Source organism: Archocentrus centrarchus, unplaced genomic scaffold (genome assembly GCF_007364275.1).
Source record: "Archocentrus centrarchus isolate MPI-CPG fArcCen1 unplaced genomic scaffold, fArcCen1 scaffold_50_ctg1, whole genome shotgun sequence".
NCBI lineage: Eukaryota > Metazoa > Chordata > Actinopteri > Cichliformes > Cichlidae > Archocentrus > Archocentrus centrarchus.
In genome coordinates this window covers 1,872,665-1,894,243 of record NW_022060273.1, presented here as the reverse complement: position 1 = coordinate 1,894,243, position 21,579 = coordinate 1,872,665, and positions in this window count along the sequence as shown.

The following is a 21,579-nucleotide window of genomic DNA, read 5'->3' as shown; positions in this document are numbered from 1 at the left end:
TTGGTTGGGGCTCCTTTTCCACAAATTTCTGAATCAGTAATTCATGGCATTGTGTCATGATGTGATTCAACCCCATTTTCCATTCATCCCCTTTCCTTATGCAGACAAGATGATAGGCATTCCTGAGGTCAAGTTTCATAATAATGGTGACCCTTTGAAGTGGCTCAAAAGCAGAGGTAATCAAAGACAAGGGGTACTTGTTTTTGACTTTGATTTGATTTAATCTACAAAAGTCTTTGCAAGTTCTAAGAGACTTTTTTGGATTTTCTTAGCCACATAAAGAAACCAGCACCTACCGGCGTGGAGGGTGGATGAACAATTCCCGCAGCCAGCGAGTCCTTGATGTAGGCTTCCATATCTCCATGCACCTGATGAGAACGATTGTAGAGATGACTTGTGGGCAGAGGTGCTAGCAACAGATTGATAGCACAGTCATAGGGTCTATGATATGGAAATGATAAAGCCCTCTCCTTAATAAACCCCTGCCCCAAATCATGATATTCTTTCAGAACTAATGACAAATCAGGCGGCTCAGGCATTTTGGACTGCAGAAATTTAGCAGGTGGGACAGCTGAAGTAAGGCAGGAGGTAGAAACAAACACATTCCAGCTCTCAACCCAATGCTCAGTCCAGTTAAAATGAGGATTGCGCTTCCCCAACCATGGATAGCCCAAAAAAACAGGTGTCTGGGGGGGAAGCAAAAAGAAAAATCTGCAAAAACTCCCGATGGTTACCTGAAAGTACTAGTTGTGTCATGGTTGCAACACACACACACACACACACACACACACACACACACACACACACACACACACACACACACACACACACACACAACTGGAACATAGATCCTTGGTAACTGTTGTCCATTGGGAGCAGTCACAGTCATAGGAGTCATGAGGTAACTGGTTTGAATCCCAAGCTGCTTGACTATTCATCTAGCAGATTCTGCTCAGCCCCGGAGTCCACCAAGGCTTGTAAAGAGACATTGTCCAAGCCAAAATATAAGGTGGCCTGCAACAGCATGCAGGGAAGAGACCTCGCTTGGAACCTGCCCACGAGGACCCCCACGTTTTCTGACGGGCTACATCTTTTCGCCGAACTGGGCAAGAAAGTACAAAATGCCTTGGCTGTCCACAATACATGCACGCACCTCCCTCCCTCCTCTGTCTCCGATCCCCCGGTGTTAGGTTAGCGCACCTGAGCTGCATCAGCTCCTCTGCAGATTCAGGAGAGGAACTTGATGTAGCCGGACCAGAACCAGAGATGGGAAAAGCGTTTCATGTAAGGGGCAGAAAATCTGGGCAGCAGGGAGACTGCCAGCTCCAGTAACTCCTTTCCTGGCTCGTGGAGCCAGTCATCAATTCTCATAGCCAATGTAACTAAATGGCAAATGGCAAAAAAATCCAATCATATGAATTTTCTTGGTTCTACCCTTGCCGACACTCTTCCAAGATCTTCCGATTTGGCTCCAACTGAATCTAAGTTTGTACTGCACCCTCACAGGCAGCTTTACCAAGGCCCAAACGGCTGCCCAGACTTCCCGAATTTCACAATAAGCCATGTGACGGCCCTCTGCCTTGGCCAGGGCCTGCTGTTGCTTGTTTGTCTGTTTGTTTGTGTCTTGCAGGTTCCTGGTGGGTGAAGCTATCAGTGCAACTTGGAGCACCTGGCCAGTCTCCCTGGAGCATTTAAGAGCTGGCTGTCTCAGCCCTGGGAGGCTTTTTTTCCTGTCCTTACCTTCTTCAACTGGCCCTATGTTTTCCTGTTTATTAGGGTTTATAATGGGGTACTTTATTTTATGGCAAAATAAACTCGTGTTTTGAACTTAACATGTGTCCCTCCTATCATTTGTCATGGCCTTTGAGCCAAACTATGACAGCCAGGTATCCTCAAGTCCAGTCAGGAGAAATAATATATATGCCACGTCCTCAATCAACAGTACAGCCAGGCACATCAGCTTCCACTCTCCACAGGAATCTATAACATAGCCAGCCGGGTATGTCAGTCAGACAAGAGGAAAGAGGGTTCTCCTTTTCCCAATCTCCTCATGGTGAAAATTTGATCAGTCAAAGCACTGAGAGACCAGCTGACCAGATCCATAATTTTAATTTCCAGTTCAGAAGATGCATGAAGAGAGGCTCTAAAGCAGCGAAGCAGTAAAGCAGGGTAGATAAGGAAGGGTTAGGGAGAGAAGAAAAATGTGTCTGTCTCTGCTGAGAGTAAGAAGAAATTGATAAAAAGCCCCATTCAGTGCCTTATCCCCCCACCCTGCCTTGGCCGCCAAAACCCTGAACTCAACAGCGAAATCGGACACTGTCCAGTTTCCCTGTTTAATTGTCATCAACCTTCTAGCTGCCTGCTCCTCACGGAGAGGGTGATCAAACACACGCTTTAACTCCTGTACAAAGGTATCAAAACTACAGTAAGTAAAGCGATGGGATTAGACAGTAAATATGACTTTGCCCACTCTAGTGCTTTCCCCTGTAGCCCCTTAACTGGCAAGGGCCCGGTGACGGGCCGTTTGTAGTCCCTTTTATATGGCAGGCTAGACCCTCCCATTTTTATTGACACGTCATTCGGCCAATCATGTAACTGGCTGCACCAAATCACCTGACAAAGCTACGTGACGCCCTCTGAGTATTATTGGCTCTGGGAAACCCATTTCTTAACATGATTGGCCGAATGAGGTGTCAGTCAAAATGGGCGGGTCTAGCCTGCCATATAAATGCACTTCATTCGGCTGGTGGACCAGACGCAGCCAGTTAATAGGCTATGAAATGGGTTGTTCAGAGCCAATAATAACCAGAGGGTGTTATGTAGTTTTTGTCAGGTGATTTTTTTGCTGCCAGTTAAGGGGTTAATAAACTGACTAGGTGGGCAACCTTAGCAGTGTCATCCAAAAAAACCGTTTGGAACCTGACTAAACAATAATTCACACTGGAGCGAAAAGCCTCAGTACAGGCCGAACTTACCACCAAACTTCTCTAGCGTCGGAGGAGCTGGGCCTTAAGTACAGCAATAACTGAAGCACCCGGGTATTGCAGCGGGGAGTGAGGTGGACCCTTTCGAATGAGAGGCAGGGGACATGGTGGAAAAAAATACTATGAACCTCACTATTCATCTTTTCCAAACCGCGACTAGAGGACGTTAAATAGCCGACAACCTCACCAAATATCTGATCATGCTGGCTTAGCAATTCTTCCTGTTTTGCAAGAGTTGCATGAACAGACATTGAGTCCGCTGGGTCCAAGCTTTGGCCAGTTTGTTCTGTCATGATATGGTTCAAACCATTATCATTTTTTGTTTGAATTCAATTTTAATTATATAGGGCCAAATCACAACAACCAGTTGCCTCAAGGCACTTTATATTGTAAGGTGAAGACCCTACAATAATTACCTGGGCAACTGTCAGATCACTAATGTTCCCTATGATTGTGCTTGTGAGTGCTGAATGAGATCAAGTGATACACAGTACAGTGATCCCACCACCTATCACAGAGTGGCGTTATATTTATTTTATTAGTTATATATATTTTAAGGCTTTATAAACCCTTCCCACTTTCTTACTACAACTTAAGTGAAGCTGATGAATTACGAAGCTGTGCAGTACTGATGGCAATGAGACGAATGTACAGTACAGCACAGCAACACTTCATCAGGCGCTTCATCAGGTGGTGCAGTATCTTCACCCTCGGCCGTAACTTCTATTTCCGCTAAAGGCATAGGCATAATTGATCTCTTGGTCTGAGTGATGAACATAGTTATGGGGAGTTATATAAATATATATATACCACAAAATTGGTATTTACGTATTTCTATAGGTAATTAGCAAAGTTTCTGGGGAAAAACCTGGTCTTGTTAGGAGAGACAGCATCCATCCCACTTTGGATGGAGCAGCTCTCATCTGCTGAAATCTGGCCAAATTTATTAACCCTCCAAAAACCTGACTGCCCAGGGTTGAGAACAGGAAGCAGAGATGCAGTCTTACAAAAACAATAAATAATACAGCTTTATCAACTGCACCAAAGGATAAAACAATTAATTGTGGATTATTAAACATTAGGTCTCTCTCTTCCAAATCCCTGTTAGTAAATGATTTAATAATTGATCAACATATTGATTTATTCTGCCTTACAGAAACCTGGTTACAGCAGGATGAATATGTTAGTTTAAATGAATCAACACCCCCGAGTCACAGTAACTGTCAGAACTCTTGAAGCACAGGTCGAGGAGGAGGATTAGCTGCAATCTTCAATTCCAGCTTATTAATTAATCAAAGATCCAGACAAAGTTTTAATTCTTTTGAAAGCGTGACTCTTAGTCTTGTCCATCCTAATTGGGAAAATCAAAAACCTGTTTTATTTATTATTATCTATCGTCCACCTGGTCCTTACTCAGAGTTTCTGTCTGATTTCTCAGACTTTTTATCTGATTTAGTGCTCAGTTCAGGTAAAATAATTATAGTGGGTGATTTTAACATCCATGTTGAAAATGACAGCCTCAACACTGCATTTAATCTATTATTAGATTCAACTGGCTTCTCTCAAAATGTAAAGGAGCCCACCCACCACTTTAATCATACTCTGGATCTTGTCCTGACATATGACATAGAAACTGAAGACTTAACAGTATTCCCTGAAAGCCCCCTCCTGTCTGATCATTTCTTAGTAACATTTACATTTACTTTAATGGATTACACAGCAGTGGGGAATAAGTTTTATTACAGTAGAAGTCTTTCTGAAAGTGCTGTAACTAAGTTTAAGGATCTAATTGTTATGCTCTTCAGTGCCAACACAGTACAGAGCAGCTACCTAAACTCTGCTCCCAGTGAGGTCGATTATCTCGTCAATAGTTTTACATCCTCACTGCGTATAACTTTGGATACTGTGGCTCCTTTGAAAAGGAAAGCCTCAAATCAGAAGTGCCTGACTCCGTGGTATAATTCACAAATGCACAGCTTAAAGCAGATAACCCGAAAGCTGGAGAAGGAATGGTGTCTCACTAAATTAGAAGATGCTCATTTAGCCTGGAAAAAGAGTTTGTTGCTCTATAAAAAAGCCCTCCGTAAAGCTAGGACATCTTACTACTCATCATTAATTGAAGAAAATAAGAACAACCCCAGGTTTGTTTTCAGCACTGTAGCCAGGCTGACAAAGAGTCAGAGCTCTGTAGAGCCGAGTATTCCTTTGACGTTAACTAGTAGTGACTTCATGGATTTCTTTACAAATAAAATTTTAGACAATAAAGAAAAAAATATTCATAACTATCTCAAAGATTTATCTTCATGTTGCTTTCAGCACTGCTGGTATTTGTTTAGACTCTTTGGCTCCAGTTGATCTTATGGAGTTAACTTCAATAGTTACTTCCTCCAAACCATCAACATGTTTATTAGATCCCATTCCTACTAGACTGTTCAAAGAAGTCTTTCCAATTATTGGTGATTCTATCTTAAAATGATCAATCAGTCTTTATTAGTTGGCTATGTACCACAGGCCTTCAAGGTGGCTGTAATTAAACCTCTACTTAAAACGCCATCACTGACCCAGCTGTCTTAGCTAATTATAGGCCAATCTCCAACCTTCCTTTTCTCTCAAAGACTCTTGAAAGAGTAGTTGTAAAACAGCTAACTGATCATCTGCAGAGGAACAGTTTATTTAAAGAGTTTCAGTCAGGTTTCAGAATTCATCACAGTACAGAAACAGCATTAGTGAAGGTTACCAATGATCTTCTTAGAGCCTCTGACAGTGGACTCATCTCTGTGCTTGTTCTGTTGCACCTCAGTGCAGCTTTTGATACTGTGGACCATAACATTTTATTACAGAGATTAGCGCATGCTATAGGTATTAAAGGTACTGCACTGCAGTGTTTTGAATCATATTAATCTAATAGACTCCAATTTGTTCATGTGAATGGGGAGTCTTCTTCACACACTAAGGTTAATTATGGAGTTCCACAGGGTTCTGTGCTAGGACCAATTTTATTTACATTATACATGCTTCCCTTAGGCAGTATTATTAGAAAGCATTGCATCAATTTTCATTGTTATGCAGATGATACTCAGCTTTACCTATCAATGAAGCCAGATGATGCACATCAATTAGTTAAACTGCAGGAATGTCTTAAAGACATTAAGGCCTGGATGACCTCTAATTTCTTGCTTCTAAATTCAGATAAAACTGAAATTCTTGTACTCGACCCCACAAATCTTAGAAACATGGTGTCAAACCAGATACTTACTCTGGATGGTATTACCTTTGGCCTCCAGTAACACTGTGAGAAATCTTGGAGACATTTTTGACCAGGATATGTCCTTCAATGCACATATTAAACAAATGTGTAGGATCGCTTTATTGCATTTGCGCAATATTTCTAAAATTAGAAACATTCTTTCTCAGAGTGATGCTGAAAAGTTAATTCATGCATTTATTACTTCTAGGCTGGACTATTGTAATTCATTATTATCAGGCTGTCCTAAAAGCTCCCTGAAAAGCCTTCAGCTGATCCAAAATGCTGCAGCTAGAGTACTGACAGGGACTAGAAAGAGAGAGCAGATTTCTCCCATATTGGCTTCTCTTCATTGGCTCCCTGTTAAATCTAGAATAGAATTTAAAATACTTCTCCTCACATACAAGGTCTTGAGTAATCAGGCCCCATCTTATCTCAAAGACCTCATAGTCCCATATCACCCCAATAGAGCACTTTGCTCTCAGACTGCTGGCTTACTTGTGGTTCCTAGGATACTTAAGAGTAGAATGGGAGGCAGAGCCTTCAGCTTTCAGGCCCCTCTTCTGTGGAACCAGCTCCCAGCTTGGATTCAGGAGACAGACACCCTCTCTATTTTTAAAATTAAGCTTAAAACTTTCCTTTTTGATCAAACTTATATTTAGGGCTGGATCAGGTGACCCTGAATCACCCCTTAGTTATGCTGCTTATAGGCCTAGGCTGCTGGGGGGTTCCCATAATGCACTGTTTCTTTTCATTCACCTTATTTACTTTGTTTATACTCCACTCTGAATTTAATCATTAATTTTTATTAATCTCTGGCTGACTGCCCCTCCCTGAGCCTGGTTCTGCTGGAGGTTTCTTCCTGTTAAAGGGAGTTTTTCCTTCCCATTGTCGCCAAGTGCTGCTCATAGGGGGTCGTTTTGACTGTTGGGTTTTCTCTGTATTATTGTAGGGTTTTTACCCACAATACAAAGTGCCTTGAGGCGACAGTTTGTTGTGGTTTGGCGCTATATAAATAAAATTGAATTAAATTGAATTGAAAATCCAGCGATATAGCGAAATTCCACAATACACAATTAAATTTTTTTTTTAATCCGCAACACAGTGAAGCTACAATAATGCTACTTTCCCATCGCCGAGGTTCCGGAGCCGGAGCAAGTTCCTGTGCCGATCCCAAGGAAACGGCGAAACGATTAAGAAGGGGCCCGCGTTCCCACCGCGTTTCTGTGAAGTGCTCCTTTACGTATGAGTGTGGGCTTCGCTTTTCTCATGTAATACACATGTAATATGGTAGATAACTTGATGTTGAGATGGCAGAGTCACGCTCCTCTGCCGCTTTCGGCATGCGTTCCTGGTTTCAGACCAGCTAGTTTGCGGGGCCGGAATTGAACCCGTTTTTCGGCCGAGCACCGAGTGCTTCGGCGGTGGAAAACCCGCCTAACGGTTCAAATTACGGCACAGCCTCCGGAACCCTGTTGGTGGGAAAGAGGCCTGAGTGAACCACGATATAGCGAGGGACAACTGTATTTACACTATTAATTTACTATCCTCAAAATGAAATATTCTAATTATTTAAAATAATAGGTGTCGTAGGGGTCGGGTGCAGTGTGTGTCGGGCGGTGGCCGAGGGCGGAGGCCCTGGCGGACCGATCCCCGGCTATCGAAACTGGCTATTGGGACATGGAATGTCACCTCTCTGGTGGGGAAGGAGCCTGAGCTAGTGCGTGAGGTTGAGAGATACCAGCTAGATATAGTTGGGCTCACCTCAACGCATGGCCTGGGCTCTGGAACCAGTCTCCTGGAGAAGGGCTGGACTCTGTTCCAGTCTGGAGTTGCCCTCGGTGAGAGGCGGCGAGCTGGGGTGGGTATTCTTGTATCCCCCCGGCTTGCTGCCTGTACGTCGGAGTTTTCACCGGTGGACGAGAGGGTAGTTTCCCTGCGCCTTCGGGCTGGGGAACGGGTCCTGACTGTTGTTTGCGCTTATGCGCCGAATGACAGTTCAGGGTACACACCGTTTTTGGAGTTGCTGGGTGGGGTGCTGGAGAGTGCTCCATCTGGTGACTCCATAGTCTTGCTGGGAGACTTCAACGCTCACGTGGGCAATGACAGTGAGACCTGGAGGGGCGTGATTGGGAGGAACGGCCTGCCCGATCTGAACCCGAATGGTGTTTTGTTATTGGACTTCTGTGCAAACCACAGTTTGTCCATAACAAACACCGTGTTCGAACACAAGGATGTCCATAAGTGCACATGGCACCAGGACACCCTAGGTCGCAGGTCGATGATCGATTTTGTAATCGTATCATCAGATCTGCGGCCGTATGTTCTGGACACTCGGGTGAAGAGAGGAGCTGAGCTGTCAACTGATCACCACCTGGTGGTGAGTTGGATCAGGTGGCGGGGGAAGATGCTGGACAGGCCTGGCACACCTAAACGTATTGTGAGGGTGCGCTGGGAACGCCTGGCAGAAGCCCCAGTCCGGGAGATCTTCAACTCCCACCTCCGGCAGAACTTCGACAGCATTCCGAGGGAGGCTGAGGACATTGAGTCCGAATGGACCATGTTCCGCACCTCCATTGTTGAGGCTGCTGCTCAGAGCTGTGGCTGCAAGGTGGTTGGTGCCTGTCGTGGTGGTAACCCCCGAACCAGATGGTGGTCACCGGAGGTGAAGGGAGCCATCAAGCTGAAGAAAGAGTCTTATCGGGCTTGGTTAGCCTGTGGGACTCCGGAGGCAGCTGACAGGTATCGACAGGCCAAGCAGAATGCAGCTCGGGTAGTGGCCAAAGCAAAAACTCGAGTGTGGGAGGAGTTCGGTGAGGCTATGGAAAAAGACTTTCGGACGGCATCGAAGCGATTCTGGCAAACCGTCAGGCGACTCAGGAGGGGAAAGCAGTGCTTCACTCACACTGTTTATAGTGCGGGGGGGGGTGCTGCTGACTTCAACTGAGGCTATAGTCGGACGGTGGAAGGAATACTTCGAGGACCTTCTGAATCCCACTGACACGCCTTCTGTAGTGGAAGCAGAGTCTGGGGATGAGGGGGATGATTTGACCATCACTGGGGGTGAGGTCACTGAGGTAGTTAAACAACTCCTTGGTGGCAGAGCCCCTGGGGTGGACGAGATTCGCCCTGAGTTCCTGAAGGCTCTGGATGTTGTAGGACTGTCTTGGTTGACACGCCTCTGCAACATCGCGTGGAGATCTGGGGCAGTGCCATTGGATTGGCAGACCGGGGTGGTGGTCCCCATCTTTAAGAAGGGAGACCGGAGGGTGTGCTCCAACTTTCGGGGTATCACACTACTCAGCCTCCCCGGTAAGGTCTATGCCAGGGTGCTGGAAAGGAGGGTGCGTCCGTTAGTCGAACCTCGGATTCAGGAGGAACAATGCGGTTTTCGTCCTGGTCGTGGAACGCTGGACCAGCTCTTTATCCTCTCAAGGATATTCGAGTGTGCGTGGGAGTTTGCCCAACCAGTCTACATGTGCTTTGTGGACTTGGAGAAGGCATTCGACCGTGTTCCTCGGGGTGTCCTTTGGGAGGTTCTGCGGGAGTATGGGGTGTCTGGCCCATTGTTGCGGGCCATTCAGTCCTTGTACAACCACAGTGAGAGCTTGGTCCGTATAGCCGGTAATAAGTCGGATTTGTTTCCTGTGGGTGTTGGACTCCGTCAGGGCTGCCCTTTGTCACCGATTCTGTTCATAATTTTTATGGACAGAATTTCTAGGCGTAGCCAGGTGGCGGAAGGCTTCTTCCTTGGTGGCCTCAGAGTCTCATCTCTGCTTTTTGCAGATGATGCGGTTCTGTTGGCTTCATCGGGGGGGGCCTCCAGCTCGCAGTGGAACGGTTCGCAGCCGAGTGTGAAGCGGCTGGCATGAGAATCAGCACCTCTAAGTCTGAGGCCATGGTCCTCAGCCGGAAAAGGGTGGAGTGCCATCTCCGGCTCAGGAACGAGTTCTTGCCTCAAGTGGAGGAGTTTAAGTATCTCGGGGTCTTGTTCACGAGCGATGGGAGAAGGGAACGGGAGATCGACAGGCGGATCGGGGCTGCTTCTGCAGTGATGCGGACGCTGCACCGGTCCGTCGTGGTGAAGAGGGAGCTTAGCGTAAAAGCGAAGCTCTCGATTTACCGGTCGATCTACGTTCCTACCCTCACCTATGGTCACGAGCTTTGGGTAGTGACCGAAAGAATAAGATCGCGAATACAAGCGGCAGAAATGAGTTTCCTTCGAAGGGTGGCTGGCCTCTCCCTTAGAGATAAGGTGAGGAGTGCGGCCATCCGGGAGGGGCTCAGAGTAGAGCCGCTGCTCCTCCACATCGAAAGGAGCCAGTTGAGGTGGCTCGGGCATCTGATTAGGATGCCTCCTGGCCGCCTCCTGGGTGAGGTGTTCCGGGCATGTCCCACCGGGAAGAGGCCCCGTGGTAGACCCAGGACACGCTGGAGAGATTATGTATCTCGGCTGGCCTGGGAACGCCTTGGGGTCCCTCCGGATGAGCTGGAGGAGGTGGCTGGGGAGAGGGAAGCCTGGGCTTCTCTGCTTAGGCTTCTGCCCCCGCGACCCGGCCCCGGATAAGCGGAAGAAAATGGATGGATGGATGGATGGATGGATATTTAAAATAATTAATTAATTAACTAATAATCTAAATTACCTATGTTAAAAGTCCATCCTGTCAGACCATGCCTTAGTGGCACGGTGGGAGAATGATACAGTACCATAGAGTACTAGCATGGTTACAGTCAGACACATGCTGATTCAGAGTCTTTGTGGGAACTGGTTTGGCTGAGATCCATGATTTCACTGACCTGGCAGCCTGGAGATTTGTGGATTTTGCCAGCAACCCAGCAGATGATATTACCAGGGACAGACATCTGCATGAATTAGGGGAACAAGGTCACTGGTGCCAAAGTCCTCCATTTCTCCAGGAGTCTCCAGATCAGTGGCCGGAGAAACCACATCTGACATATGTTAATGACAAGGCACTACAGAAGCCCTTCACCTAGCTACATGTCACCAGGCCATGCAAACAGCTTTTACCTGATCCGGAGTAGTTCCATACATTCAAGGAGCTCCTTCAAGCTACAGCACAAGTTCTGCATGAGCCAGCAGATGCTACTCTCACTGCAGATGATTATTAAAGGGCAAAAAAGTGTGCTGCTATATGACAAGTGCAGCAAGATTTTTTTCCCTCTGACCTGGCTTCCTTGGAAGAGCGCAAGCCACTTCAGAAATCAAGCCATCTGATTACTCTGGCTCAGGCTCTGGATACAAATAAAGGACTCATTCGTGTAGGCGGTTGTCTTCTTCACAGTCCCTGCCTTGACCGATCCACTATCCACCCAGTTGTGCTTGATCCTAAACACAAAATCTTTAAGGTAATTATTAAGGATCTGGATAAAACCTTATGCCATCCTGCAGCAGAACAAGTGTTTGCTATAGCTTGCAGGCGGTACTGGAGATTGGAGAGAAGCAGTTAAGCAACAGGGTGTCTTGACTGCACGAAGTGGAGAGGCAAACCAGAGATACCTAGAATGGCAGACTTGCCCATTGCAAGACTCCGGCTTCATCAAATTCAGTATCTCAGAAAATTAGAATACTGTGAAAAGGTTCAATATTGAAGACCCCTGGTGCCACACTCTAATCAGTTAAATAACTCAAAACACCTGCAAAGGCCTTTAAATGGTCTCTCAGTCTACACAATCATGGGGAAGACTGCTGACTTGACAGTTGTCCAAAAGACAAACTTTGACACCTTGCACAAGGAGGGCAAGACACAAAAGGTCATTGCTAAAGAGGCTGGCTGTTCACAGAGCTCTGTGTCCAAGCACATTAATAGAGAGGCGAAGGGAAGGAAAAGATGTGGTAGAAAAAAGTGTACAAGCAATAGGGATAACTGCACCCTGGAGAGGATTGTGGAACAAAAGCCATTCAAAAATGTGGGCGAGATTCACAAAGAGTGGACTGCAGCTGGAGTCAGTTCTTCAAGAACCACCACACACAGATGTATGCAGACATGGGTTTCAGCTGTCGCAGTCCTTGTGTCGAGCCACTCTTGAACAAGAGACAGCATCAGAAGCATCTCACCTGGGCTAAAGACAAAAAGGACTGGACTGCTGCTGAGTGCTCCAAAGTTATGTTCTCTGATCAAAGAAAATTTTACATTTCCTTTGGAAATAGTATGTTTTTTGGGTAGCCGCCGAGCTACATTTTATCTACAGATTTGAAATTTTGGAGGCTCATGTAGCATCCTAAGACATACAAAAAAAGTCTCTTGGACCTATACCCGAAACCCTACAGGAATTCCAGCATCTTCAATTGAAGGTGTCAATCTTTGACACGCCTGCTATTTGAACGAACTCCTCCTAGGGCATTTTACCCCAGTGAGACCAAATTGGCTCCAGATCATCTAGACCAGTGTTTTTCAACCACTGTGCCGCAGCACACTAGTGTGCCGTGGGAGATCATCAGGTGTGCCGTGGGAAATTATCCAATTTCACCTAATATGCCCGGAGTGTCTGTGCTGTAGTAGTATCACTACTACATCACTAGACTAGATAACAGCAGGTATCGAATTGCATTGTACATAGAGACAAGAAAATTAAGCCACTTTTCCATACGGAATGACTCGGCACAGCTCGACTCGCCTCGCCACGATTTGATGGCATTTCCATTCGAATCAGGAACACTTTGCCGGTCCTTTTTCCGTACTCACTCACCCGAGGTTCTAAGCGATCCGAGGCGATACAAAAATGTGACACGGAGGACAGCATGCCACTGATTGGCCAGGGCGTGTGGTCACTAGCGGAGTCATGAGAGCAACTCCTTTACCAGAATCAAGCGTGCCATTTTTAAAACCCGACAGCAAGAAACTGGAGGCACGCAAAGCACCGGTTGAATGCCCAGACCGACAGTTTGCAGCGGTAGTTTTGCAACATGAGAGCCATCTGAAAAGCACACAGCATACATATTTGTAACCCTATACTGCCGGGCGATCGTCGCTGAAGCACCCCTTACCTGCCCCTACTAGCCGAACATCTGGTTAGCACAGAGCCTGAGGCGGCTGACTAAAGGAACTTTGAATTACAGTACTGTAATAACTAAAAACAGAGAGAGACTGAGAGCTGTTGAAGAAGAGCTTTGTGTGTTTCTGTCTTCAATTCGTGCCAGGATATCAGCTCTGTGTTCATCCAAACAGGCACAGGTTTCACATTGAGAGAGTAAAATACACTGAGATTGACATTTTGTACATGCAACTCTTCATATTTCTCAGTGTGGAACAGTGAAATCTTTCCCAAATATTATTGCTTCTATCAGAATAAGCGCTATATTTCTGTATTCCTGATAATAGAATGCACAACAAGCATTGTGCTTGTTGTTTTGTTCCATGCAGATTAAGCCACATTTGATACTTGTTACTACTGTTAGTGTAAGAGCAGCTATGTTGTTACATATACAAGTGTGCTAGCATTGCTTCACAAGCTATGTTCCAGTGAATAAGGTGATGGTTATTGGGGAGAGCTAATATGTATCAAACCAAATTAACTTGTAATATATACACCTGTTGCTGCCGACAACACCTCTATGTTAAACCATGTGTCAGAGCGGCACTTGAGTGAATTCCTTCATCCAGCAGAGGGTAGTGTAAATTCTAGTATTGTACAAAGTGAAAAGTTGACACAAAAATTATACACATCAGACAATACACATTAGATATTGGTATCGTTAGAATTTTTACAATTCATCTAGAGATAGCTGGCTATCAAAAACAGCTGATTAGTCTTGAAAAATGTGGAAGTTTTGAATTTTTTCACACAAAAACTTTTAATTGTAAATCAGCTGTTTTCCTGAACTTATCTGGGATTCAGTGATTGTCAGTCTTATCTTTCCACTTCCTTTTAAAACAAACAGGAAGCAGAAAGATAAAATTAGTCAAGGAGGGACTATAGAGAAACTGATACAGTAGCATTGCTTAGGGTTGGCTGTAGCTGAGGAGGTAGAGCAGGTCATCTACTAATTGGAAGGTTGGTGGTTAAATTCCTGGCTGCTCCAGCCTGCATTCCAAAGTATTCTTGGGCAAAATACTCAAACCCAAGTTGCTCTCTGATGTGTTCATTGGAGTGTGATTGTTAGATAGAAAGCACTTAGGTGTAGCAAAGGTGTACTGGTGTAGCAAAGGTGTACTGGTGAGTGAGGTATGTTTTGCTAAAGTACAGTAGAAAAGCACTACGTAAGAACCAGTTAATTTACCATTTCTAGGACACAATTCAATGGACTTTACAAAGTATTCATTGAAAAATGGTGTAAATCAGGGCCTGACTGCAGTGTGGTGTATTTGACTATATAACTAGATCAGGAGCACATAAATTCTCTGAGATAAATATTTCTGCAGAAGTAAAAGACAGCTATGACAACAACCCTTGAGCTGAAGGTGAAACGAATTAACTTGAACCACAGGAGGAAATAACAAGCATCAGTCATGGCTATGCTATATGTATCTGCTAGGGAACAACACTGCCCATTCTAATCTGAGCTAAGAAGTCTTTGTTGAACATAAATGAAAATGTCCAAGTCCTACAATCACAAAACTTCATAGATGGGACCTGACTAATGTTTCATCTCATTCACCCTGACCTGCAGCACACAGGTCACACAGAAAAGTGCAAAGGCACTAAAATAAACAGTGACCTCTAAACCTGTCATGATATTTGTCCATAAACAATCAAGTGAGGAAAGGCTGGGTTTCCCTCTCACGTCAGATGTGTGTAGGGAATGAGATAGTCAAGGGAAAAGGATGGTAGGAAGCCCACCCAACCAACAAATAGGGTCACTTTCCCAGGGTGAGATAAACAAATGCCTCCATGAAATGTACAGGAAATTAAATAAGATTTCTTCATCTATTGTAAATTAATCCTGGAAGAACAGCAATAAATGAAATCATGGTGCAAAAACAATAGCAAGTTTGGTGGTTCATTTGTAAATTATTGCATTCTGAATTTATTTCCATAGCTCAGACTTTTTTGAAATCAGGTTGTTGTTGTTGTTTCAACATCATTGGTGCCTTGAGGTGACTGTTTGTTGTGATTTGGCGCTATTTAAATAAAATTGAACTGAATTAACATAAATATCAATAAATATAAATATCAGGAAATATCACTCTCTACACTACAACACTACCCCACAGATACATATTCACATCTTCTATAACCAGACCAAGACATCCAAAATGTTGCACTGATAAATACTCCTCCTGTACCTGCAATGAATTATCAATCAGCATTCTAGTTTGTTTTATGATCCTCAAGTTTTCAAGCCAAATGTAGTAGGTTTTTAAAACCTTTAGAAAAATTTAAATGGATACATCAGAGGAGACATGAAAGCATTCTGTGTGAAGAATTGAAAAAAAAAAAAAAAAACCTAAAAAAACAAGCTCAGCAGAATATGATCCCCATATGAAACATACATGTTTCATACAGTCTGGGCAATGATGTTACAATTGCCCTTTGTACTCTGGCCAGTTATGCAGACCCAATCCACAGCTTGGTTTTCAGTATGTAACAAAAACAGATAAAAATGCTTATAGAATCCCACTACCCATACTTTTTTGTACAGTAGAAGTACTGTCAGCACAACATTTTTCTATGAAGTGCTCTTTGGGTTGTTAAGCATCCACTTTGCTGCTAGTTTTTTGTCGATACTTACATAGGCTGGTTAAAAAAAATCTTGTGTATGTCATCCTTATTAGGGTAAGGATTTGTTCAGATATATGTACATATGAAAAGTTTAGTGTTGCATTATTTACCAAGAATTGCACAGGCCATGATGTGGATTAACACAAAGGTAATGTAATTAGTACATGTCAATGTATGTAATTATTTGTATGTAATTAATTCATTTCTACAGGAAGTAAATAAGTATAGTAATTAGATACGTTTGTGAAAATGTTAAAAGAAATATTTAATTTTTTGAGTAACTGCCCCAACAGTGCCTATGAGTGACAGACACTCAGCTGAGGAAATGTGCTTTATTTGCAAATGTGATAGCTGTACACTAGTAATGCCACTCAACGACAACAGCACAAACGGTTTGCCTCCTTCATCATGGAACAATGTCAGACCTGAGTGCACTTCATAAGTATATGTGAAATTGTATCAGGTTTCAAGTGCTTAGAGAATGAGTTGAATGGCAAATTAAATATATTAAAGAATTTGCTGCAATTCTTTTCTTGTTTTATTTGTAAACCAGTCTTGCATTTTGATGCAATATTTTAGTCTTTTATATTTTTTTTAGGTCTCCTCATGACCTGAAGGCACTTGACTGAAAAATGAAATGATTCATCAGATTCCCATTAATACAGGCAACCTCAGAGCTTGATGAAGAAAGCTTGGTTCAACAAAGAAAGCTGATGACCACTGTTTTAACAAAAATTGTTGTCTGTTCCATTGACTCCTCTTGTTTCTGTGTTTGTATTTTGGTGGGATGGCAGGAAGTTATTAAGGTAAGGTTGGGTTTGGACATGTAATTTTTCTCATTTAAAGTGCTGTTTTTATTATTATATTTTTTTAAAAAGTTAGTTATATAATGAAAATGAAAAAATATATAACAAAAAATATTAGGTCCAAACACCAGAAACAAAACAAAGATTTGGTAAAAGTATACCATTAAAAATACTTGTTGACACAGTATTTTTGCTATTTAAGTGCATTCTTTTTTTTTGCTATTTATTTGAGTTTACTGCATTTTATTTGATTCTGAAAATGAGTAATGATAGTTTTGCTCCCACTGATGCTCAGAATGAGTCACATGATACCCAGGAAGTTACGGTTTGTATGGCCAGCTCCTCTCTATCCTTACACTTTGTGTGTCACTGTTTGATATTTATTGCTGGGTTAAATTGAATCCTAACCAGTATACACACATAAACACAGACAGCTACTTCCTACTACAACAGAGCCAAGAAGACCTGGTCCATTTTTAAGACAGGTACAGGGTTTGGTTATATCCAGATGTTTTCTCCATTCACAATGAATGCTGACTAAGACTATTCATCCCCCTTCAGCTGATGGGCTCTGGGGGTCCCTTCCCCCTGAATCATCCCTAAGAAGAACTCAGACAGTGAGGTTGGGGAAGCCATCTGCTGGGCCCCTTTGAAAGCAGCATCTGCTAGAGTAGTATTATTGTGTCTAACAACACAGACCATACTGATTACATCCTGGAGGTCAAAGTGGACCCGGCAATCTGCAGAATCCCTCTCAGTGACAGAACCTGCACCTGAACTCTGTCACTACTTACAAATGTCTCTTCACCATGAGTTCAGACCTCTGGAGGTAGAGATTGGAGAATTTTCAGTCTATTGGGCAAGTTAAGGGCAAACAGGAGGATAGTTGATTGATTGGATCCTATAAAGTCAGAAGAGTCAGCTTTAGAATGTTGTGATGCCATTCTCTGTTTTTGTATCTTATTGTCAGATACAGATACAGCTTTTATTCTACTTCCATTACTAGCAGGAATAAAAGTGGGATTTCAGAGATGGTGAATCCTAAGACCGGGCATAGAGCAGGGGTCTGAAACTCAAATGACCTGGGGGCCACTGCCGGCTCTGTCTCAGTATATATATATATATATATATATATATATATATATATATATATATATATATATATATATATATATATATATATTAGGGGTGGGACTCGATTAAAAAAATTAATCGAATTAATTACAAGCTTTGTAATTAATTAATCGAAATTAATCGCATTTTAATCGCATTTCAATATTTGACATGAGAAATATTAATTTAAGTTTAGTTGATGAATGAATCAATATACATAAGCTTAAACTTCAAAATGTTGTTTATTTTCCCACCAGTCTACTACACAGACCAATGAAGGGTGGAAGTGCTCCTGTGATAAGCAAACACCTGAAATTAAAGTTAAGCATCATAACTGGATAGTTTTATTCAACATTAATGTCTCACTTGTTATAGTTGGAAATTAATCATTCTCTCAGCTGTATTCCTTGATGTTGAAATGTGTTATGCTTGTTTTAACAGCTTATTTTGAATTAAAGACTTAAAATTAAACCACAAAAAGGAGAAAAAGTTCTTTCTCCGTTTAACCAGCTGTTTTTACACAGCTGTGCTTCGCACTCACGGTTGCTAGGCGACATGAGCTAGGCAGAGGTGACGGCAGCTGATATGAAGGCTAGCTGCTCACTTCCGGCCTTTGTGGTGTTCGTGGGCTGCGAAAGACGTGGGCCGGGTCCTTCGCAGGATGCGGCCCCTAATTTGGACATTGTGCGTCGATATAATCTGTATGCCGGGAACTCGCGCACTGAGAAACGTTCCACGGTGCAAAGTGCGATTAAAATGCATTAAAATTTTTAACGCGTTAATTTCCCCATAATTAATTAATCGAAATTAACGCGTTAAAGTCCCACCCCTAATATATATATATATATATATATATATATATATATATATATATATATATATATATATATATATATATATATATATATATACATATAACATAGATAGATAGATAGATAGATAGATAGATAGATAGATAGATAGATAGATAGATAGATAGATAGATAGATAGATAGATAGATAGATAGATAGATAGATTCCTACAGAAACAGCCCTTCACCGAGTGGATTTCCCGCTTTGGCGACTAATTCACTGACCTCGTCACCTGCTTCAGCTGCAGCATCATCGTAAGGTTGTTGCTGGGATAGCAGTCCTCTTTGTAGCTGCTCAGCCAGTTTTTTCCTGTCATCTACCTCATTCTTCTCATCATGCCGTCAGCGTTTAGTCACATCATGACACTTGAGATTAAATTTCTTCAGAATGGCAAGTTTCTCTTTACATATGAGGTAGATTGGTTTCCACCAAACTCAACAAAACAATTTTTTTTTTTAAATTGGGAAACTGTCTGTGTTCATCATCCACTTTTCTTTTGTTTAGAAACCAACATTTTCTGTTGCTTCTTCTTGGCATTATCTGCCCTGATCTCATCAGAAACTCCACTTACTTTGTGATTATTTTGCATAAAAAAAAAGTTTTTTTAATACAATACTTTTTATCATTTAAAATACATGAGAAATGGTTGTCTTAATGAGGAGGTTGACATCAATTTGCGCACTGGAAGCGGGGGGGGGGGGGGGGGGGGGGGGGTCAGCCCACAGGCTGTGAGTTTGAGTTGAGAGAGTTGAGGTATAGCAAACAAATCTATTTAACCTGCACTGATCTGGCTGGTATTTTTATTCATAACACAAGGTCATTGTAATTCAGCTTGGTTTCACAATATGAAAAATAATAATTTAAGCAACACATCATGTATAGATCCAATATCTGATTAAAAATGATTTAGGACATTCCAAATTAGCTTCAAATTTCCAGTATATCAAAGGCCACTTGCTGAGCAGTCCTTACCTTTGAAAACAGTCTCTCATCTTCCTCTGTTGCCCTACTTCTGAGAAGACACAAACAAAAGTAAATCATACATTTTGCACTTCATTTAGATCACAGTCCAAAGCAGCATGACTTGCCTGACCACTGACCACAACACTCTATGTACATTATAACTCCAGGTCCTGTACTGCGAAGCTGGATTTTGGCTTATTCAGGTAACTTTCAGGTTTAACCCTGGGTTCTCAGCACTACAAAGGTGACTCACTTCTTACTGGGATAAATCACTATGGTACAGTAACTTATGCTGTGAACCTAACCTTCACCGGAGCACGTTAGTGTCCAGATTAGAGATCAGCAGGTATGAAATCACCACCTACTGATTCCTGGAAGATCCCTTGGACCTATGCGGGGAGAATAAGTGGGTCTGAAGTTTTTCAGTAGTATCTAAAAATTTTGTGTTTCCCTGATGAGCATGAGTAAGAATTGTAGATTCTTAGGTGCAGCTTTATTCCTTGATTTTTTTTTTTTTTTTCTGTTGGCAACAAATAATTGTAACCTTAGTTATGGCACATATTTATTTTTGGTCACATTTATTTTGTGTGAATTATAATATAAATTTGTGTTGCATATTAGGTTTTGAAATATTCGTGATTTTACCTAAATTAGTTTATTATATAATTCATTATCGTGTGCTTCATCTTATAAATTTATGTGTAACATTTAAGTTATTTATTAAGACACCTTGTGAGAAATAATTTTGTTTCCTACTGAGAACTGATTATGATGGGATGATTTGGGAGATATTAAATTTGTACGTAAACTAAACCTACTGAATTCTGTTTTCATATTTAATCCTTACTCTGAAACCCTTAAACAGCACTGAATCTGCAGCTGAGGGAATAAAAACTAAAACTATAAATAAATATATATATAAAGAAGGTGGTTTAAAATGGTGTTTATGGAGTTCATCGCGACAAGAACATCAAGCAGGACTTCTATGATGTCAGTCAGCACAGTTCTTGTCTTACTGGGATATGTAAGAAAGCAGTTGCCACAGTTTTCACAGCAGGTCAAGGTTGGTCCAAATCTATGGAGATTTTTTGTTAAAGGGCAAAATTAAATAATCAATAACTGCATAAGCAGAAGAAATTATAAAAACTTATAATTATAATCATTATAATTAAAATATATAATTAAAAATGTATAATAATAATAATTTAATTTTCCAAACATATCCTTTTCACACTTACATCCAATAACTACTATTCTCCTGTCATTCCAGCTGCATAACTTGTGATTTCCTTTTCCTCCCAACAGACGAAAGAGCCAACTCATATTTGGACACCTTTGCTCAGAGAGCTTCCTGTTCTTCTTAGGGACAACCACACAGACTTCTGCTTACATTGTGAGTAACCTTTTACTTTTTTAGAGGGTATTTAAAGGACCGTAAGACATGTTGTTGAATTTGTACCATTATTTGATAGTTTCTATCTTTAATGCTGTGCATTTAGGTTTTATTGTAACATGTCTTTCTAAGTTTGCTGGGTGATATGTTTGTGTAGCCCATTAAGACCTATAATAGAACAAGTCGGTTCATACATGCTGTAGTACCATCTTGTGGAATATTTCAACTCAGTATACATCAATAGCATCTTCAGAACACTAATTATAATAATATGTATGAAGAAAATCCATAGTAACTACATAAGGTAGCTAAAAAGTGCACTAACCCACAAAGAAATTGAAAACTGTTTTCTGTATCTACATATTATGCTAGATACAGAAATGCCATGGCTGTACATGATAATGCACATGATAAAGCACATGGAGTACATTTTGTTGTTACTGTAGCACTTTCCACACGATTTTTGCAAACCCATTAGAGGAAGGATACAACGCTCTGGGACATGTTGAATGCATGATATCTAAGTGTAAATCCTCTGATTTT